Consider the following 23,673-nt stretch of genomic DNA (forward strand, 5'->3'; position numbering starts at 1 on the left):
ATTTGACCGTGTCGAAGGCAGAAGAGAGATCGAGGAGGATGAGGACAGAGGGAATGTTAGAGTCAAGTTTGGAGAGCAGATCTTCACAGATGTTCAGGAGAGCAGTTTCCGTGCTTCTGGCAGCTCTGAAGCCAGACTGGTGGTCATGGAGACAGCCAAGAGAATTGGAATGAAGTTTAAGCTGAGAGATGGCCAACTTTTCTAGGAGTTTGCCCAAAAAGGGAGTAATGGAAATTGGGCGATAGTTAGCTGGACAAGAAGGATCAGCTGTGGGTTTCTTGAGGGAGTGCTTCAGAGAGGAGGGGAAGGATCCTGAGGCAAATGAGTGGTTGCAGAAATCAGCAAGGGCCGGAGCAAAGGTGTCAATGTGGTCCTTGATGGTTTAAGAGGAACAGGGAAACATGTAGAAAATGTTGTAAGCTTTCAATCACTTCAGAACAAGATGGACATTGATCTGACTGGTCCTTATTCCAACAAGACATAAACGATGTGATTGGCAAAGTGCCCAATCGCAATTTTATGTATAAGGACCTTTTTAATGGATTGTTAATCGAGCACAGATATGCTTGTTTGATATCCAAGTTAGAATTGTCTGTTTACAGTGCAAAATACTTGTTGATGTTCTTCACCATGGACCACTCTACATGTGCTTTGATGACAGTTCATCTACTTTTCAGGGTAATCACAGAGGGATTTAACCAGAACTCCCCCATATGTACCCGATGTAAGTGATCCTTTAGGTGTTTACACCATGGGAGGGAACTTGCATGTTGGTGCCCCAGCAGATCTAACAGGGCTTCCCTATATTTAATCCAAAGTGGATTGCCAGACCAAAAGCGTACCCAATAGAGTAATGGTTTCAATTTGATATTAATGTAAATAGATGTTAGCCCAAGTTCTAGATATACTGGACTATTTGGTGTGCTGTGGAACGATGACTGTGAGCTTCTGTTTTATTCAATTACGCTCAGTGTAGAGATGTTGCAGTGCCCCACAATTCGGCACCGAGCATCGCCGCTTGTAGGGTCTGCATTTGATAGATTATCAAAGCCGAGAGGAGAATATTGTTACCAAAAGATTTGGAATAGGTCAAGATTGCACGGCTCCTTCTCCTTAGGATCAGGTTGGATTTAGCAATATGGTTTTGCTAATTCATGTTTCACCCAAACCTGATTGCGATGTAATCAAAGAAAGGGACTTCCTCGATTCTAGTTTCTCCTATACATAGTTTCATGCAGGAACAAGATCTAGAGTTTTCCACACACCTCACAATTTGGTCTGATGTTTATTAATTGTGTTAGTTGACAAAATGCTCTTTAAGTTTAATGAGGCATCTGGGGTCCAGGAAATGAGGAGACCACCAAACATTTGAAATGGAATCTTTTCACCCTATGCTGGGGACGTCAGATGTGTGTGTGAGGTGGTATATTACCCAGCACCCCAGTTAAGAACACATTAAACAAGATGGCGGCTAGAATACACGGTTGTCTAACACCCTTAACAACAGTGAAGGGTTTAGTGCATTACTGTGTCTTTATCCACACAATTTCAGATTTCAAGTGCTACAACTAGTTGTAATTGTAAATTTGTAAAGTGTGTATACACAAGTGAAGTGCAAAGCACTTCAAGGCGGGAGGGGAACAAGGGAATACAGTTATCATTCTTCGGACTTGAAGATTTCGATTGATCTTACAACAGTGAATAGCATACTAGGCCAGAGGCATATATACTAGTGAAGTGCTTGACAAAGGGTGAGAGGAGAAAGTTTGGGGGTGTAAGGAAGGAAGGAACATACAAATCAATAAACTACAATCCTGGCCTGGTGACATTTCAGACTGCTTGGTGGTTGGTCATCAATGCGCCTGTGCATGAGTATTTCAAGCAGTCCAGTAGGGGCCAGGGTTAAGTGCAGAGTGGTTGTCCCTATCATGGAGCATATTGCAGTAGTGCCAGCAGAGGCCCGAAGGCAAGTGCAGGACTGACGGGTGAGCCAGGGACCTGTGAGGTTCTGGAGGTGTACCAGGCGACCATTAGGCTAACTGAGCAGGTTGGGGAAGAGAAGGAGAGAGGGAAACAAGCGAAGAGAACAAGGTTAACAGGAGAGAGGGAAAGAGGAAGAGAAGAGGTAGGTCTTGAGGAGTTTCCCGGAACTTGAGGAAGCCCGGCTCAAGACAGAGAGAGGTAGGTAGGCAATTCCAGAAAGAGGCACATGCAGAGGATAGGGATCTACCCCTAAATCTCTGTTTGGAGAAACGGCTCACCCACAGAGAGTTGGAGGAGGCTGAGCGGAGGGCTCTAGAAGGAGATTATTTGGGAAGAGAGCATTGTAGATAGTGAGCGCTCCGTTCCCAGAAAGCCTTGTGGACTATGCACAGGGTCTTGAACTTGATCCTTGCAGCTACGGGGAGCCAGTGGAGAGATCTCAGCGCCAGAGAGATGCAGTCCCTGGGCTTGATGCCAAGGATAAGTCTTGCGGTTCTGTTCTGGATAAGTTGAAGAGGTCGGAAAGTAGAAGTAGGAAGATAGAGAAAGAGGCTGTTGCAGTAGTAAAGTCTGGAGAGAACCAGGGCTCTGGTGACAATGAACCTCTGGGGCAAGGTGAGAAAGGGTAGAATACCTCTGAGGAGGTGCAGCTGGTAGTGGGACTTTTTGGACATGTCCGACATGTGAGAAGAGAAGGAGAGAGTAGGGTCAAAGATGACCCACATAGTGTTTGCCTAACTGGTGGCTGGGGGCACAGGACCAAGGGAGGTCGGCCAGAGTGAGAGTGGGATAGTGGGAACAGGGGTCCCAATGAGGACGATATCTGTCTTGCTGGCATTAAGGCAAAGGTTGTTAGCAGCACACCAGGACTGAATTGCAGACAGACAGTCAGGAATGAGCGAGGAGGAGGAGGAGGAAGAGGCCGAGGGTAGCCTGAAAGAGAGCTGTGTGTCATCCGCATAGCACTGAAAGTTGGAGATAAAGCCAGAGATTTTTGTGGGCCAAAGGGGCCATGTAGACATTGAAAAATCAGGGGATAGATTAGATCGCTGGGGGACACCATAAGCAGAGAGAGTAATAGTGGAGTGGAATGACCCAAGTTCCACCTGGGAATGACGGTCATAGAGAAAGGATGCAAGCCATGCCGGAGCCTGATCTTTGATGCCCAGGGTATCACAGAGGTGGGAGGTCAGGATGATGTGGTTTACTGTATCAAAAGCAGAGGAGAGGTCAAGGAGAATGAGGACAGAAGGAGAGTTGGCTCAAGGTTTGAGAGCAGGTCCTCATGGGTGTTCAGAAGAGCAGTTTCCATGCCTTTGGATGCACTAAAGCCAGACTGATGGTCATGGAGACAGCCAACATATTCAGTGTGGAGGGTAAGCTGAGAGATAGCCAACTTCTCCAGGAGTTTGCCTAGGAAAGGAGTGATGGAGCTCGGGCAATAGTTAGCCGGAATAGAAGGGTTGGCAGAGAGTTATTTCAACAGTGGGTGCACAACAGAGTGTTTGAGAGAAGTGGGGAAGACTATAGTGGCGAAGGAGAGGTTGCAGGGTTCTGCCAAGGCTGGAGCTAGAGAGTCAATGTTGTCCTTGATGGTTTTGGAGGGGCAAGGGTCCACCTGTTTGGAGAAGGCTTTCATAGACTGGACTTGTCTAGAATCCTCCTTAGGTGTGACAGGAGAGAGGGAGGAGAGAAGGGGGGGGAGTGGGCGGGGCAGCTGAATGGGGCCCAGGAGATGATGGTGCACAAGTGGGTGCGGAGGATAGAGAGGACAGGATGTTCTGTGTTTTGGCTGTGAAGTGTGAAGCCAGTGCCCCACAAAGCGCCTGGGTGAGTGCAATAGAGGATGAGGCTACAGTAGAGTTGGCCAGCTCCTTACAGACTTTCAAAAGTTCGACCGTATTGTTGAAAACCGCAGAGATGACGGCTTGAATATGGACTCTTTTCTTGCGCCGGAGTCATTATTGCCTTTGCAGAAGGTGGCAGCCCAGCTTGTCAGAGGGTGCACATGAAGATCCCCATTTCAGTTCTGCTGCCCTGCACTTGCGTTTAAGGTCAGCTAGATCAGAGTCGTACCAAGTGTTGCATTTTTTGGGAGGCTTCAGTCGGACCCTCATGATAGGGGAAAGGATGTGAAGCGTAATGGTGATAGAAAGGTGAAAGTTGGAGAGGGCTGTGTCAGGGTGGAAGTCAGCCACAAAAGTAGAAGGAGGGGAGTAGGTGGAGGCAAAGGCAACCCCTGACACTTTTTTCATGGGTCGGAAGACATTGTAGGTGGGAGGCAGTGCAGGGTGTGCCAGTGCTAAAGGAGAAGAGAGCTTCAAGTGAGAGGAGAGAAGAGAGTGATCAGTCCATGAAAGTGGAGTAATGAGAGGGATAGAGAGAGGAAGGTCTGTGGAGATGAGAGCATCCAAGGTGTGGCCAGCAGTGTGTGTCGGACGAGAGGGCAGAATGGAGAGAGAGAGAGAGTTAGTCACATAGGTTGCGTAAAGCTCCTGAAGAGTCAAGAGAATCAACATGGATGTTCACATTCCCAAGCAGGAGGAGTTGAGAGGCAGAGGATAAGAGAGAGGATGTCAGGTCAGACCATTCCGAGAGGAAGAGGGTGGAGTGTCTCAGTGGCCGATAGAAGGTGGCCAGATTGAGAGACGGGAGAAAGAGAGCCTGCATACCAGGCATTCAAAAAAGGAACAAGCCTGAATGGGAATGGTAGAAACAGGAATCCATTCTGGAGAGATCAGGGCAACTCCCCTTCCTCTTGAGCCTGGGCTCAGAGAGGATCTCGTAGCCTTCAGAGAGAAGTGTGTCGAAACTTGTGACAGAGCTGTCCTTAAACCAGGTCTCAGTGAGCGCAAGAACATCAAAGTGCAGGTGTTGAAGGAGGTGGCAGATGTCGGAGGAGTGCTTGACTGCATAGCAAGAGTTAAATGTGGCAACGTCGAGCAGATTGCTATTTTTGAAGGACTTACGGGGGAGTGCAGGGGACGGAAGTCCCAACCGTAAGCAGCGTTTGTGCCAAAGAGATAGATGCCAGAGAAGGCAGAGGGGCCGAAGGGAGGGCAGGCAAGGGAGCTGAGACAGTAGTAGATGGCCAGGGAGCCAGTGGAGGAGGGGCCGCTGAGGGCAAGGGAACCCCAGATGCGTCAGAAGTGCATGGCAAGGGCACCAGCATGGGCGAGGCTGACAAGGTCAGTGCTGAGTGTGTGGGCAAGGGAGCCAGGATAGTAGAATACATCAAAGGAGCAGTAGTAAGACAGGCAGTGTGACAAAGAGGCGGCAAGAAGGCAAAGGTGTGCCCCACAGGCAATGGAGCCAGGGAGGATGAAGGTGCAGTTGGCAAGGCATTCAGTGAGGAGGAAGGTGAAAAGTTGATAAGGCGAGGGACATCCATTTCGATAGACATTAATGATAACACTGGAGGTCGAGGAGGAGGCAAGAAGGACCTCTGAGCAAGTGCCACCATTGATGTGTGAGGAAGAGTAGGGAGAGAGCAGAGCAACCATATGAAGAGTCCATAGGTCGGGGGAAGGAACGACGAGGAGGATGTGGGTGACAGCTCTCTGGCTGAAGCACTGACATAGGTGTCAGCGATAGGAAGGCCAGGGCTGGAGCCAAGTGTGTCCTTCTTAAGTTTCTTTCTGCCAGACTTGGTGAGCAGTGAAGGGTAGAAGATAGAGAAATAGTTGGAGAAGATAGGAGAGATAGAGAGTGCCATGAGGGGACACAGGGCGTGCTACACTTAACCCGGCTGAGCAGCTCAGGCACACGGGAGGGAGTTGACAGGGGTCGCACATGAACAAGGAAACACAATAGGAAAGGGAAGAAACACTGGGAGCTAAAAAGGTGAGGGGGTAACAGGGAGCACAGGCCAGGGACAAAACAACGACAAGGGTGTAAGTAGGAATTTAACTTGCAGGAAAAAACAAATGCAGCATGGGAGTACATGTAAAATTGATTTTTTAAACAAACAGATACAGTCAATGCGTGGAGAGAGCATACCCAAGTTCAATTTTTCAACCAACAGTCACAACCAGTGCATGGAGAAAGCACAACTAAAACGAATATTATGACACAGGTATTACAGCACGGCAGTACAGAAGTGTGGGCAGTGTGGTGGGAGCTCCGTAGAGGAGGGAATCATATTAAGAGGTAGATCTTCTGTGTAAGGATACATAAGTCAACAGAGATAGGGCAATGGGCAATGTCTGGAATGCAGAGGGTAGGAGTCATGGAGAGATGGGGCAGGCCATTGAGCAACAGTGAGGGATGCCACAGCCCAAGGGAGCTAGGATGCAGTGCCCAGCATAGTCCATGTCTTAGCCAGCAGGAGGGATGCCACAGCCTAAGGGAGCTAGGATCCAGTGCCCAACAGAGTCCATGGGCCTCATTACGAGGTGGGCGATAATGGATTACTGGCACCGGTAAGGGCACCGGTGCCAGTAATCCCTTACCGCCCTACTACGAGTTCCCTTTGCAGATCCTGCCTTAACGCCTGGTTTTTCCAGGCATTAAGGACGGGACCCACAAAGGGACTCTGCTGTACCGTTATTAGCGCCTTCCCCAATCCCATTAAGCCCTATGGGGCTCAAATGGGAATGGGGAAGGGCCCTGGTGAATGGGGAATTACCGGTCCCGCCAACCTTGGAATGGACCGGTGATTGCTCCATTCACCAGGGCGGAGTCGGTAGGGTTTTGGAGGCAGCCATGGAGCTAATAGCTCCAGCTCTGATTGGCTTAGGTTCATTTATTTGCTTCATGCAATTCTTGTCAAATCAGGACTCCCTCTTTGATTGGATTGAGGACACTGCTTTATGATTTTTGGTAAAAAAGGGAGCAAGACTAGATGACCCTTTCCTATGAACACTATATTTATCAATTTATGATAAATCAACAGAATAATATTCTTGCAGTCACAGTCTCCCCAACTCAAACGCCTATTATTTATTGATTGACGTAACACGTGGGACTTCTCAAACAATATACATTTGCCAAGTCTTTGGCTAGAGTTATAGTCAGGGGGTAGTGAACACTTTCAGTTCTTTGGACAACATCTAATGACTTTGCAGGCTTCCAGTTTCTTACACCAATTAGTATATAATCAATATCGCTAAAAGTCCTGGCATTATGGTAAGTAGGCTCAGGTGGTACATCGCTGTTTAGTCACCCATTACATGCCCTAATACCCAAATGATAACAAGCTGGGCAGTCTGTAAGGCAAATTCTAGGATTTCCTTAGCTTTGGTGGAGTTAGGGGAGGAGAGCCCCAAACTAAGTTCTCCTCAATAGAACGACAATTTCATGTAAGGGTTCATACAGAAGGTTTAGATCTTCCACAATTAACATATTTTTGTTTAATGTATCACCAACCCAATTGGCTATCAAATAAGTCACAGGGTATGTTACTCTTATACACATTGAATAGCAAAAAAGGATCCCCTCATGGGATTTAAATAAATAGGCCTTGTATATCTGGCAAACCTGTATCAATACATCCAATGTTACGCTAACCCACAAAAAACCATCCAAATATAGAGGGATACAGGTCCATGCTTCTATTATTAAGTCTAAAGAGTTAATGAAGTCAACCCAATCAAGGTCTTCCAGATGTTGGCGCAGGCCAGCTGTGTTCCAAGACACCAGATTCAGCTCCTGCATAAGGCCCCTCTATTGTGTTAATTAAATAGTGGCTCTCCAGTATGGCACCTCTGATGCCCTTAAAGCAATGTTCTCTGATTAAAACTCTTCTCACACTCTGTACACTGGTGTGGTCGCTCTCCAGTATGGCACCTCTGATGCCCGTAAAGCAATGTTCTTTGATTGAACCAATCCTTCTCGACTAATTCTGTACCTAATAACCTAAAACAATCATGGGTTCTCCCTCTCCTAAAAAAACAATCTCTCGACCCGGCCATTCCCACCAATTTCAAGCCTATCACCACGGTCCCCTTCCTGCTAAAAATCCTCGACAGAGTTGCCTACCTGCAAATCCAGGGTTACTTGGAGACCAATCAACTGCTAGGCCTGCGTCAATCTGGCTTTCGCCCTCAACACGGAACAGAAACTGCCCTTGTTGACCTCAAAAGCCAGATTGATGACATCAAGGATAAAAACAAAGCAGCCATCCTACTCCGCCTAGACCTCTCAGCAGCCTTTGACTTGGTTGACCACAAAATACTCTGCAACCACCTCTCTTCTGCTGCCCACTTCTCCCCCTCTGCTGTCACATGGATACAATCCTTCCTAGCCAACAGAACCATGAGGGTTTTCTCATCTGTGGCTGCAGCAGACCCCATCCCCATCACATGTGGTGTCCCACAAGGGTCCTGCGTCTCCCCCACCCTCTATAACATCTTTACAAAGCCTCTCTTTGATAAACTGGACCATCTGGCTGTCACCTACACCAACTATGCCGATGACACCCAGATACTCCTCACCATCACTGGCAACTACAACACCGACGCCACCAGGATTCACAAAATCTTCGCCATCATTCAGGCATGGATGGCCACACACGGCCTTTGCCTGAATGATGAGAAGACTGAGCTCCTCCTAGTCGGGTCCCCCAATAATCTACAGAAACTCAGCCCCGACTATTCCAACTTCACCATAGATGGTAACATCATTCCAGTTGTGAATAATGTAAAAACTTTAGGCTTCTACCTTGACACCAATACCAACCTCTCCAAACAAGTTAATATGACTGCCTCAGCCACCGCATACAGGGGAAAACTAATCAGGGCCTGTAGACCTTTTCTAGCTACAAACAGCTGCCTCATTCTAGCGAGAGCCCTCATACAATCGAAGCTTGACTACTGCAACTATCTCTACCTTGGTGCCAACCAAGTTATAGTTAAGAAACTTCAGGTCCTCCAAAATAATGCGCTGAGAGCAGCATTAAATATTCCAAGGAGAGAGCACATCTCCCACATAAGAATATTTTGCAAATGGTTATCCATTCAAAAAAAAAAATAATAATAATAATAATCGACCTTAAAACCCTCTGCCTCACCTACAAAGCCTTAAACCACCTAGCCCCCCAGTACCGTACCAACAGACTTACTCTTAAACCAAACACAAGAATCACCAGATCATCCAATACTCTCAGCCACATTGTGCCCAGATTTACCGCCAAAAGAGCGGGGGGCTCGAGCTTCACTGTCCTCGACCCTCAACTCTGGAACACCCTGCCACTGAATAATAAACTGACCAAATCTTTCCAATTGTTCAGAAAACTAGTCATTAGCTGGCTTCTGGAGAAGGCAATCCTCAGATAGACTAAGCTCAGTACTAACTGTATATATTGTACATATTCTGAATTGTTTCCTACTACCTGCCTATACATACCATATATGGCATATTTCCGCCACAATTGTATAACTGCTTTTATACTGTAACTATGTAACTTGTCCTTAAGCGCCCATTTACCCCTGGGCCTGGAGCGCTAAACTAAATAAAATAAACAAACAAAACAAACGTTTGCTCACACTCTGTACATTGGTAGGGTCTCAATCCTGTCTGGGATGTCTTATGTGTCATCATGCTTGATACATGAGTAAAGTGTTTTCCACATTCTGTGAAGCTATAGGGCTTCTGCCCTGTATGAATCCTTTGATAGTGTCTCAGAGTTGATTGGTCACAGAAGCTTCTATTACATTCTGTGCACACACAGGGCTTCTATCCAGTATGGATCCTTTGATGGTTCTGAAGGTGTGAGGGGTCACTGAAGCTTTTCTTACACTTTGTGCATTGATAGGGCTTCTACCCTGTATGGATTCTTGAGTGTGTGTACAGGACTGACTTATGAGTGAAGCTTTTCTCACACTATGATCACTGGTAGGGTCGCACCCCAGTATGGATCTTCTGATGCTTCTGCAGGTGTGAGCTCTGAGTGAAACTTCTCCCACACTCTGTACACTGGTAGGGTCGCACCCCAGTATGGATCTTCTGATGCTGCTGTATTTGTGAGCTCTGAGTGAAACTTCTCCCACATTCTGTACACTGGTAGGGTCACTTTCCAGTATGGATCTTTTGATGCAGGTGCAGATTTGATCTCCCAGTGAAGCTTTTATCACACTCTGTACACTGGTATGGCCACACCCCAGTATGGATCTTTTGATGCAGGTGCAGTTTTGATCTCTCAATGAAGCTTTTCTCACACTGTGTACACTGGTAGGGTCTCCCCCCAGTATGGATCTTCTGATGCAGGTACAGACATGAGCTCTGAGTGAAACTTCTATCACACTCTGTAGACCAGTATGGCCGCTCCCCAGTATGGATCATCTGATGCTTGACAAGATCTGTGCTCCGAGTGAAGCTTTTCACACACTCTGAGCATTGGTATGCCCCCCCCCCAAGTATGGATGCTCTGATGCTTCTGCAGGTGTGAGCTCTGAGTGAAGCTTTTCTCACACTCTACACTGGTAGGGTCGCTCCCAAGTATGGATCTTCTGATGATTCTGCAGATGTGATCTCTGAGAGTAGCTTTTCTTACACACTGAGCATTGGTATGGTCTCTCTCCAGTATGGAGCATTTCTCACAATCTGTACACTGGTATGGTCGCTCCCCGGTATGGATCTTCTGATGTGTCCCCAGGTGGGAGCTCTGAATGAAGCTTTTCTCACACTTCAAGCACTTGAAAGGCCTTTCACCTGTGTGAGTTCTCTGGTGTATTTTCAGGTGTGACGCCCAACTAAAGAGCATATTGCATTCCATGCACTCGTAGGACTTCTCCCCAGCATGCATCCTTTGATGGCTGTTCATTCTCTGTTGAAAGAAGCAGAGGTACACTTTATTATTGTATGTCTCGTATAGCCAAAAAAACAATAGAGCGAGTGCAGAGCTATTAATCTTCCCGGCTCACAAACTCTCTGTGTGATCCTGTGAAAAGCCACACTTGTGAGCCTTCACCAATCAGGAGGGAGACAGGAAAAATTGCACTCGATGAGAGAATCCTAGACAGACTTATAGGCACAATATTTAGCACAAATCTATTCACATTTGCCCCACACAGGAATAGATGAGACTTGGGTATGAATTTCACTTTAACTGTTTGATGCAGTATTCTTCTAAAACGTGAAATTCATTGGGGAAAAATAGAACTATTAATGAGTAGCTCACTTTTTTTAATTCTTTATTGTGTCATTTGGCTATTAAACAAGCTTTAAACACACAATAAATACACTATTCTTATACATTGCATATTTGTTCACATATTTCATAAAAAATGCACATTTAAAATTCAAGAAGTCATAATTATAACCAGGAATATTATCATGAATTATCATTAATTCTTTCTGCCTTTCATACACATACTACTAATTCCTAAAATTGCAATACAAATGCATAATGAAGGCAGGCATATTATCATTAATTTTTCAGTCTTTCCTGCACCTTCAACACATTTTTCAAATTCTTCCCATAAATGAAAGGCAGCTGCTGATATAGCCACTGAGTCTGCTCTAAACAAAGTATTCCAAAATAGATCAGAGTTAATAAGTCTAAGACTCCAGCAATTGTTCCTATATCCTTTTTCATAAAAGGTTATCTTTTTGGGACGATCCGTTAAGACGGGCCTGCTTGTTTCGATTGCGTCCCCACATAATCGACATATCCAATCTTCGCATAGGAGGCCTTGCCAGATACCCATAAGCTCATTAGTCTACTGTGAAGGCTCGGAGTTCTGCCAGGTATGCACTGTTATAGGCAGACTTTTATGCTGTTTAATTCATCTGTCTTCACTTTACCAGCGGACATGTTCAGTCAGAGTATCACTCTTTGGACGGCCCAGCTTGTGTTAAGGGATGTGACTACATATTCTCGTCTAAGTGCCTCTACTGGAGTTGCTTTTATCTTCTATTTGTTTAAGCCACTGAATGTAGGTAGAAGGCAAGGATTCTAACCCGTACAATAAACCGGGCACGATACTCACCCTATATACCTCCAATAATGCATTTACATTGGAGCCTCCATTGTTGGCTATACATGTTTTGGCTACACACCATATCCTCCATATGCGAGGGATACACATATCAGCATAATAATTCAAGCTAGCCTAAATCATACTTTTGGTCTTGTTTATTTTAATTGTCATATTGTTTTCCTTCACATAAAGATGTTGAGCATCGATGGATCTCTGTAGTCCCACTGGAGTTAAGTCGAACAATACAGTATCGTCTGCATATGCTAGCCATTCCATGGAGACGTTGTTTATATTCATGGATGGTACATAAGGCTTAAGGAAGATCTGCAGCATATAAGTTATATAGAATAGGGGCTAGCGCACATCCCTGTTTCAAGCCTGCATTAGTATCACAGAGACTTTCTATTTCCCCATTCTGGTTTAAACAAATGGAGACCGATGTATTAGTATAAAGCCCCTTGATGTAGCATAGCAGTCAGGGTTCTATGCCCCATTTAGTTCGTTTTCCCCACAACAAGGGGCGTGAGACACTATCGAAAGCTCGACTGAAATCTATATAACAGTAATAGAGGTTTTTACCAGCACGAGTCAATCTGGACTCTGCCATTAGACATGCCATTGCTAATATATTGCTCATGGTGCTGTAGTTCCTATGAAATCCTGTTTGGAAAGGTTCAAGTAAATATATCTCACACGCCCTTTCATTATTTCTTTATAGCTATAAACTATGGGACTATATTCCATCTAGAAGTTCTAAGTGAAATCTGATAGAAAATGAAAGTGGAGCTCGGGTTTATGATGCCATTAGGTACCCCAAGATGGAATATACCCCTTGACTGACAGCTACCCTAACATTTTGTCATGCTGTCTATGGCCCAATGTCTTTTTCACACTTCATGAGTTGTCCCCAGGGACTGTCATTGCCGGGTGGTGGGAGGGGAAGGCATGAGGGAAAGGTATATGAGAGTACAAATAAAGTTAACCACCCCCTAAGAAGAAACAAGTCCACCACCAACAAATACCCCCTGACCATTGCCATGGCAGTTCCCTATGATAACCACGGCTCCTGTGCGGTGTAAGGAAGGCATGGTATCAAACAGCAAAGACAGACACAAGTGATCACAGTTCAAGAGTGTTTATTGAACTTCAATTGGTTGGTTGAATGCCTATCTAACCTAAACCTAAGGATGGGAGCAATCTACGACCATCACATAATTATAATGCAGTCCTATTCAAGTCTCTGTCAAAATAAAAGGGCCTATACTAATAAACCTATTGCCTATCCTTACTTCTAAATTTAAAAGGGTGTTCAAGAAATAATATGTCAGGATGGTTGAGCAGTTGGCTTTCCTTCCCCATGTTTTCAGCACGGGGCAATGCGACACGTACAAGCTTTGCACACACTCTGGCTTCTCGGCCACGAGGATACAGTTCCAAGCATAGACATCAGGGTCTTCTGCCAAAGCATCTTTTCCAATAACAGCCTCTTACTGCAGAGGGTGTGTTGTAACAAAACAAATCTCAAAGTTCCATTCCTATTAGGATTTTCACATGTACAAGTTCTCGCTTCTAATGTTCATCAGGGTCTCTCTCCTTCGGGCGCTGTCTCCCTTTTTCTCACAATGTTCACACTTGGTCGCTCTCATTCATGCTCGGACCTGAAACTCCCTCGTTTGGGCTCGTATCCTCTTGATATTTTAATGTTTACATTTGATCTCCCTCGCTCAGGCTCAGACCAGGGACCTCCCTCGTTTGGGCTTGGATCATCTTTTTACCCAAATCGAAGACTTTCGAATGTGCGATGGGTTTTGCTTAAACCGTCGCAGGAACACTTAGATTCACTTCACACAATGTTCTTATCAATCTGCTACTTTTGATTCTCTTGGCAGGATACCTTACAGAGACCTTCGATTGAGCAAAACATTCACGGTGCCGGACCACTCTGTCAATGGTATTGCACCTTTCCTTCTCAAGTTCAAACATTCATCAGCAGTTTAACTTTACCTGCATCTTTCATCACACGCATTTAACAATGTTCGTTCCAGCGCTCGTTATACAATGTTGCCACTTGCAACCTTAACTTTAACACAGATTGGTCTTGCATTGGTCTCCCCAACTACCACCTGTGTTGATCTCTCTGATGCTTCTTTGTTCTTGGAGCCAAGGACGATACCACAGCGGCTGCTGCTGCTTTTCTCCATCATGGTCATTTACGTGGGAGGGCCTTCGGTATCTCTGATACACAATGCATGATTCTTCAGTCTAGTTTCCTGGTCTTATGCTTTCTGCCTCAACGGTTTTGTGAAAGCAACAGTTTCTTGCCAAAAAGGTCAAGGGTATTTCCATCCATGCGAAACATTCTTGGTTTCCCATCTTTCTCCCCTCATTCAGCTGCCAACTGGAATCTGCTGTTCCTTCATGTGCTTTGCCTCACTCAAAGTGTGCTCTCATGCTCTGGCTTTTATTCATGTGGGGAAGTTTAATGGAAATTAGGTGTAAGTGATAGTCAGTAATTGCCTGACTTCGCCTGACCATAGTAGTGGGACATGTCAGGTACACTGCTCGGGTGTGAGTCTGTTTTCTCTCAGAGCGGGCTGTTTGTGTGGAAGTATTGGAGAAGGAAAAGGAGGGATAGGTTCCCAAGTGTCCTAACTGTCAGGATGGGGTAACAGTGTTGAAGGGGGAGGGATACTGCGTCTCGCCATCCGGTGTTCACCTCCCACTCCCCGAACACCCCTCACCCAGGTGATCCTCCCGCACTGGACCACCCCCATGGTCTGGGACCAAAGGTGATGGTCTTGCCCTGGCCACCTGAGAGAGAGATCTGCTGGTATTAGTGGGTGAGACACCTTCTGGTTTCTCACATACCCTTCCCCAATGCGATGTAGCCGCATCTGTTTCAAAGGGAAACCGGGAAAGGAAATCGATGTTCCCCTGGTCTTTGCCTTGTTGGTGTTCACAGTGAAACAGTAAGGTTGCAGATCTAATAACCATCGCATGACTCAAGGGTTAGAATCCTTTCGTTGGCTTAGCCATACTAAAGGTGAGTGGTCTGTGAAAAGGGTGATCTTCCTTCCTAAAAGATAGTATCTTAGATGGGTGATTGCCCATTTGATGGCAAGGGCCTCTAACTCCAATACAGAGTCATTATTTTCATGTGGGAAGGGTTTGACTAGTGAATAGGATAGGGCGTTCTAATCCATCACATGTTTGCGATAAGATTGCTCCCAACACTGTGAGAGAGGAATCAGTTTGTAACACAAGCTCCTTTGAAAAGTCTACCACCTTTAGAATTGGGTTCTGGCACAAGGTTTGTTTAAAGTTGTTGTAACATATATCGTCCTCATCAGTCCAAGGAATCTTTTGGGGTTCAGCGTTCTTTAATATGTCGGTTAACCTAGCTGTTTTATCTGAGAAATTAGGGATAAACCTACAGTAATAACCAATCAATCCTAGGAACGCCCTGAGGTCTCTCTTAGTCTTAGGCGTGGGGGTATCTAGGACGGATTTCACTTTTTCTCGTTGGGGCTGGACACTGCCATTCCCTATAAAAAAACTGAGGTATTTCACTGCTGATTGGGACAGCTACATTAGGATGGATTGGCAGTTAAGGTGGCTTCTCTGAGGGTTCTCATGATGGTATAAAGATGGAAGAGAGGGTCTTCCCAAGTCTTACTGTAAATGACTATGGGCCTCATCACGAGTTGGGCGGTAGTCCTTAAATGCAGTGGTAATGGGGTTACTGCCACATTTAAGGGTCCGCCCAATCATGAGTATGGTGTGTTTACCCCCAGCTTAAAGCTGGGGGTAAACACCCTGGAAAAATTACGATTCCCGGTGCAATTACCGCGTGGTAATACCGCTGGTAGTAATTGTGCAAACAATTCCCCATTGGGTATGGGGAATAACATTTACCACCCAACCCGTGATCCGGCGGTAATACCACCAGACGAGTGGGCGGTAATGCAAATAAAGTTGAGCGGTATCCCAGTCGGGATACTGCCAACTCATGATGAGGCCTCATGACATTTGTAATGTAAATGACTATGTAAATGTCAATGTAATGTAATTTAATGCAAATGTAACTGACTATGACAAATGATTAAGCCCATAAATCTCTCCCATTCCAGTACAAACATGCAAAGGTAGATCCTTTGGACAGATATGTCTTTGTATATGGGCCCCTTGCAGGGTGAGAAATGGTGTTGCTGAATGTTTACGGCCCTAATGTTGATGACCCGCAGTTTTATACAGACATGACGAACTTGCCCAATATCCACTGATCCCTATATTGTGGGAGGATGGGGGGGATTTTAACACTATCCTCGATTTGAAACTGGACAGATCCATCCACACTCAGAGAACTCTCACGTGAGCTGCCGCTACTATTAAAGAGGGCATGTGTTCCCTTGGGCTGGTGGATGCTTGGAGAACATTACACACTGATTACCCCTCCTACTCTTTTTATTTGACGGCCCACGATTCCTTCTCCTGTATCGATATGTGGTTCATCTCCAATAGATTACTCTGAGGGGTTAGAGACACCAGCATGCTGCCTCGCACCTATTCTGACCATTGCACAGTTATTATCTCCCTGACATTGCCAACGCTTTCCAGGCCTCGTAACAACTGGCGCTTTAAACCACTTGCACTGCAAGATGCAGCGTTTGCATCCACTATTGATGACCATGTGCAATTATTCTATGAGAAAAAATGTAGGCTCTGTACCCTCGGCCAGTGTGCTCTGGGAAGCCCTCAAGGTCTTCATTCAGAGGATTGCGATGTCGGCAGAGTTCAGTGTCCTGAAAGCCATCCGACATAGCATAGTACAATGCGAGGACGGACTGCAGAGGCTAGAACCGGAACTAGCTAATGATCCCCCTATGTCCATGTTGGCAAAGGTCAAGGAGACCATCGACACTTTTAGGACCCATGCTGAGCATGAAGCTAAATTCTTTGATACCTCCAATACCCGCTACGAGATACGGGGAGGGAGACAGACCTGGCAGACTGCTTGCTCGCATGGTGCGTCAAGAGAACGGCAACAGGGGCATTGCACTCATAACAAACAGCTTGGGTAATCTAGTTCATGCACCCACGGCCATCAATGAGGTGTTTGCAGGTTTTATAAGGACCTATACACTAACAATGACACATGCGCGCAGGAAGAGATTGATGTGTTTCTCGATACTCTCCCAATCTGTCAGATATCACACAATACCAAGGCCCTACAGGATCTCCTGCTCTCGCTATCTCACATTATTCAGGCAATAGACCATCTGCCATCAGGGAAGGCCCATGGTACTGATGGTCTTATAGCCAAATTTTACAAACACTACAAGGAGACCCTGGCCCGCAACTTCTACAGGTCTGGCGAGAATCCCTCATATGCCTGTCGCTCCCTGGCAACATGCGCAAGGCATTTATCACGGTTTTGGTGAAACCGGAGAAACCTGCGGATCAATGCGGTTCCTATCGTTCCCTATCATTAATTAATACAGATGTAAAGGTGTTTGTGAAGATTCGGGCCACTCGACTGAAGCCAGTCATTCCGTACATTATCCACCCAGATAAAACGGGGTTCATCCCGGGCAGGTCCTCAGCACTGAACCTGCACCGGCTCTTCAATATACTGGTACAGATAGATCCCGGGGTCCAAGCGGTAGCTGCTACACTAGACATTCAAAAGGCATTCAACTCTGTATCATGACGATTCATGTATGCTGTGTTATCAAAGTGTGGATTTGGCCAAGGGTTTCTCAAGGCTTTACATCTCCTATATACAGCACCAGTAGCCATGGTCAACACAAACAGGTTGCTCCCCCCACAATTTGAGATAGGCAGAGGCACCCGTCGGGGATGTCCCTTATCACCCCTGATATTTGCTATCATTATGGAACCATTGGCAGATGTAATAAGGCATAAGCATAGGCAGCGAGGGATCAGAATGGTGGCCAGATAGTCTGGCAGTACGCAGCTTTTCAGTCAAGCATGCCAACTGTGTTCTGCTCTATGCATCAAGCACCAATGTGCCACAGGTGTGGACAACCCCTGTGATACAATCCTAACCTTCAACCATGATAAAGTTAAACCAAGGTAGAAGCTGTCATGATGCCTACCCCCGGAGCACCAGGCCAGGCCCAGCACCCCCGGAAGCAGGCATCATGCCCTCGGGTAAAAGCCCAGCGGCCCCTTATAGGGGCTCTTTGGACTCAGTCCTGGCGCCATAGGCGCCAGGCTCATAAAGGGAGGTGTTTTGTGCACTCACCTGATGCAGACCATGCTGCACGCTTCAGGCCTCCCTGAGACCTGAAAGGGACTATTTTTTCATAGGGACTATTTTTTCACTCGGGCGTGGCCAGGGAAGGATACATACCTAGTTGGGGAAGGATACATACCTGGGACTTCTTTGGAGGCTATTTAAGCCACGCCCAGACAGCAGCTCATGCTTCGCGTTGTTCTGCTTCCTGCAGCTTAGCGCTCACCGTGTCTGCTCCTGCTCCTGGACTCCAGCCACGCCCGCCTCGAACCTGCAAGACCTGCAAGGAAGGAAGAGAAGAGAAAGGTGAAAACCAAGGACTATTTCAAACTTCTTACCTGCATCCGGAATCTTCTCGCCATCATCCCTGAAGAAAGACTTCCATTTAAAAGCATTGCGTTGCTCGCTGCAGCGCCACGCTTCACTCACCTGTCCTCGAGACATCTCCCGGCTCCATCGCGGCTGTCAGCATCGGATTAACAGCCATAATACTTACCGGCTTTTCTTCCACATTTCGGGTCGGCGCCGCCCCGTTGGCAGGTACCGTACCCCGGCCCCTATGGGGAAAGGACAAGAGACATTTCTGGGGAATGATAAGGACATTTAGAGGGATCGCCCTCATCACTACTCACCTCGGCAGTTTAACCCCTCGACGCATCGCCTTCATTCTGCACCTGAAATAAAGGACAGATCACAGGTTAGAAAGACAACATAAAGGGGGCTTCACTTGAACTTTGAACTTTCATACTTACGGCGCATCGCTCAGGAAAGTCAAGTGGATTTTGCCAACGCCATTCTGAAAACCAGTGAAGTAACTGGACGAACACGCGCCCCTGCACCAGAAGCAGGATGGAGAGTTCATCCTTCCAAACCATAAGGTGAGCTTAAACCGGGGTTTGGAGGACGTTAGAGAGGAACAAAGGGGGAAGGGGGAAAGGGGGGAGCTAGCACACTATTCTGCAGACTGTTAATCCCCTTTCTCATCTGCAGAAGGATATTCCTACGGGCCAGGCAAGCACGATTTGGAGGTCCTGTCCAATCGGTGTTCCGGGTCCTGCGCATCACGCTAGAAGAGGCCACAAGCAATCCAGATTAGACCAGCGCCCCCGTGGGAACCAGGTGAGCGTTACAGAAGCATAGCTCACACTACCCCAGTCATTTCAGGCCCAGTACTAGTGGGGCCTGGGAGGACTACCCCCCATAAAGGGAGATCACTGACCTCCAAGGCTCTTCACACTTCAGAACACACCAATTGCATTTCCCTGTGACAGCCGAAGCAGCTAAATCTGTAAGACTATATAGCACACAGATCTCATTTCCGTTTCACTTTGTGTCTATTAAATTGTTTTCCAATGTTACTCTGCATATTGTCTGTGGCCAATCGAATACACACTCATGTAAAGAATACATGAATCGCCCATCTAGTTAAATTGTCCGAGCTGGGAACCAGTGTGACGTCAACATGAAGCACAGAAGATCACTTATATACGACGCTCCCATGTAAATGAATTGCCGTGGCTAGTGGGGAGCACTGTTGGATGCAATCACACCCTACCCTCCATACTCCCAGCATCAGCAGGGCACAGTGACCGGTGTGACATCACCAGGGAGCATTGTTGGATACTATCACACACACTCCCCTCCATAGTCCCAGCATCAGCAGGGCACAGTGACATCACCAGGGAGCATTTTTGGAGACTATCACACACACTCCCCTCCATAGTCCCAGCATCAGCAGGGCATAGTGACAGGTGTGACGTCACCGGGGAGCATTGTTGGATACTATCACACACACACTCCCCTCCATAGTCCCAGCATCAGCAGGGCACAGTGACCGGTGTGACGTCACCAGGGAGCATTGTTGGATGCTATCACACACACTCCCCTCCATAGTCTCAGCATCAGCAGGGCATAGTGACAGGTGTGACGTCACCGGGGAGCATTGATGGATGCTATCACACACACTCCCCTCCATAGTCCCAGCATCAGCAGGGCACGGTGACCGGTGTGACATCACCAGGGAGTATTGTTGGATACTATCACACACACTCCCCTCCATAGTCCCAGCATCAGCAGGGCACAGTGACAGGTGTGACATCACCAGGGAGCATTGTTGGATGCAATCACACACACTCCCCTCCATAGCCCCAGCATCAGCAGGGCACAGTGACAGGTGTGACATCACTGGGGAGCATTGTCGGATGCTATCACACACCCCCCTCCACAGTCTCAGCATCAGCAGGACACAGTGACAGGTGTGACATCACCAGGGAGCATTGTTGGATGCAATCACACACACTCCCCTCCATAGTCCCAGCATCAGCAGGGCATAGTGACAGGTGTGACGTCACCGGGGAGCATTGATGGATGCTATCACACACACTCCCCTCCATAGTCCCAGCAACAGCAGGGCACAGTGACCGGTGTGACATCACCAGGGAGTATTGTTGGATACTATCACACACACTCCCCTCCATAGTCCCAGCATCAGCAGGGCACAGTGACCGGTGTGACGTCACCAGGGAGCATTGTTGGATACTATCACACACACTCCCCTCCATAGTCCCAGCATCAGCAGGGCACAGTGACAGGTGTGACATCACCAGGGAGCATTGTTGGATGTAATCACACACACTCCCCTCCATAGCCCCAGCATCAGCAGGGCACAGTGACAGGTGTGACATCACTGGGGAGCATTGTCAGATGCTAACACCCCCCCCCACCCTCCACAGTCTCAGCATCAGCAGGGCACAGTGACAGGTGTGACATCACCAGAGAGCATTGTCGGATGCGATCACACACACTCCCCTCCATAGTCCCAGCATCAGCAAGGAACATTGGAGCACCAGGGTCAAGGAAGAGTGCCTGTGGCCTCTTAACAAGTTAGGAAAGACATACCCAGAACTGTCAAGGGGATCTGCTTTCTCAGATTGCAGATGTGAGTTCTTCGACACAAGGGGGATATCTTTAATATATTTCTTGCTTTCAACCTGTTTAGTGCTCATAACATTGTACAAAAAAAGGTGTTATTATTAAATAATGACACTCAATTTATGAAAGGCAAAAGCATCAATGATTGAATTGGACCTGGAAAGGCAAGGACATCAAACGTATGGATTATGTACTCATTGAAAGTCATGAATTAAAAGAAAACATCTGTGGGAAGAGTAGAAAACATAAAATCAGAAATAATCTACAAAGGGATTGGAACATATATTTACTTGTATACGCACATTTTCTTTCAAAAACTAAAAAAGAAAGTTTTATTTGCAAAATGGACAAATGGACATGTGGTCTGTTGAAAAGTTGGATTTATGAAAAATAATTGGGTGAAAGACAACTTAAAATACCACTTATAAAAGAAAAACAAAATGCTGATAAAATGAGATATTTAATATAGAAAAATGTTCCATTCCAGGTTTCCTTTCCTGCCAAAGAGTTGACAGCTCTCCAGAGTGTAGGTCCAATAAGTTTCACATTGCACTATCTGAAAGAATCTTTCCACACGCCTGGGGTTATGCAGTAGGTGTTTCAGGCCTTGGCAGCTTAATTTTAACTCAGTGTATGAGGTCACTTCACAAAATGTAGGGTTGCTGTACATTTCATGTTTTAATTATAGATGTTTGATAAATGTTTTATGTGTGGCAGAACTTGAACGCTTGAAACGGTTATATCTACAGATTAATGGGTAGTACTGGCGATTCACACTATGCCTATATTAGTTGAAGTGCACGGTGCTCCTTATCTGACTGTTAAATAATCTATTCATCTTCTGAGTCATCACATTATCTTGTATTTAATTCATTATCTTGCTACAACCGATAGGTCTTTCGACACTTTGTCATTATCAAGGCAAAAATCTTCTTGTGGTGTTCCCCTTGTTGAAGCTTGTATCTAGACCTAATGGTCAGATCCGTGTCCTGTAAATGTTGGTGGAATTTGGTCGTGGTCGCGCAACTTGATTATGTCCTTGTAAAACGGTTATCTTTCAGAATTGGGATCTATCACCAGGCTCTACACTCTTAAATACTGATTTGATCTTCACAGCAATATTTTTCATCATCATCAGCTGCAATTAGGAAGGCATTTTTTTCTATCCTTTTAGAGATTCAGATTAAATAGATGAATTTAACAAATTGTTTTGTAAATTCACTCTATTTACAGCAACTGTGGCTTTGGTAGTCTGGTATGGTAGATGTACTCTATTTACAGCAGCTGTGGCATTGGTAGTATGGTATGGTAGATACACTCTATTTACAGCAGCCGTGGCATTGGTAGTATGGTATGGTAGATACACTCTATTTACAGCAGCTGTGGTGTTGGTAGTATGGCAAGGTAAATGCACTCTATTTACAGCAGCTGTGGTGTTGGTAGTATGGCATGGCAAATTCACTCTATTTACAGCAGCTGTGGCATTGGTAGTATGGTATGGTAAATGTACTCTACTTACAGGAGCCGTGGCATTGGTAGTATGGCATGGTAGATGCACTCTATTAACAGCAGCTGTGGCATTGGTAGTATGGTATGGTAGATGCACTCTATTTACAGCAGCTGTGGTGTCGGTAGTATGGCATGGTAAATGCACTCTATTTACAGCAGCTGTGGTGCTGGTAGTATGGCATGGTAAATGCACTCTATTTAAAGCAGCTGTGGCATTGGTAGTATGGTATGCTAGATTTACTCTATTTACAGCAGCTGTGGCAGTGGTAGTATGGCATGGTAGATGTACTCTGTTTACAGCAGCTGTGGCAGTGTTAGTGTGGTATGGTAGATGTACTCTATTTATAGCACCTGTGGCCTTTGTAGTATGGGATGTAGATGCCCTCTATTTGCAGCAGCCATGGAGGTGGAAGTATGGCATGGTAGATATACCTTATTTACAGCAGCGGTGGCGCTGGTAGTCTGGTATGGTAGATGTACTCTACAGCAGCCAAGGCGATGGTAGTATAGTATGGCAGATGCACTCTATTTACAGCAGCCGTGGCATTAGTAGTATGGCATGGTAGATGCACTCTATTTACAGCAGCTGTGGTGGTGGTAGTCTGGTATAATAGGGTATGATAGATGTACTCTATTTACAGCAGCCGTGGCGTTGGTAGTATAGCATGGTAGATGTACTATATTTACAGCAGCCGTGGTATTGGTAGTATGGCATGGTAAATGCACTCTATTTACAGCAGTTGTGGTGTTCGTAGTATGATATGGTAAATGTACTCTATTTAAAGCAGCTGTGGCAATGGTAGTGTGGTATGGTAGATTTACTCTATTTACAGCAGCTGTGGTGGTGGTAGAGTGGTATGGTAGATGTACTCTATTTACAACAGCCGTGACCTTGGTAATATGGTAGAGAAGATGTACTCTATTTACAACAGCCGTGGTGTTGGTAGTATGGGATAAAGATGTGCTCTATTTACAGCAGCAGTGGTGTTTGTAGTATGGCATGGTAGATGTCCTCTATATGCAGCAGCCGTGGCGTTGGTAGTATGGTATGATAGATGTGCTCTATTTACA

The 23,673-nt window shown here is 46.2% G+C and overlaps 1 protein-coding gene and 1 long non-coding RNA gene across 2 annotated transcripts in view; one reads left to right on the top strand and one right to left on the bottom strand.

Annotated features, from left to right (window-relative positions):
* The window catches only part of LOC138489292 (zinc finger protein 850-like), a 310,550-nt gene that overhangs the window by 85,140 nt on the left and 201,737 nt on the right, over positions 1 to 23,673 (top strand). The gene's annotated exons all lie outside the window — the stretch shown is intronic.
* The window catches only part of LOC138489293 (uncharacterized), a 29,908-nt gene continuing 13,134 nt past the window's right edge, over positions 6,900 to 23,673 (bottom strand). Inside the window, exon 2 of the long non-coding RNA XR_011274771.1 lies at positions 6,900 to 10,747. This is a non-coding gene — a long non-coding RNA (uncharacterized lncRNA). The remainder of the gene's footprint in view (positions 10,748 to 23,673) is intronic.

The sequence above is a fragment of the Ambystoma mexicanum genome, chromosome 9 (assembly GCF_040938575.1).
Source record: "Ambystoma mexicanum isolate Mex_15411 chromosome 9, UKY_AmexF1_1, whole genome shotgun sequence".
Lineage (NCBI taxonomy): Eukaryota > Metazoa > Chordata > Amphibia > Caudata > Ambystomatidae > Ambystoma > Ambystoma mexicanum.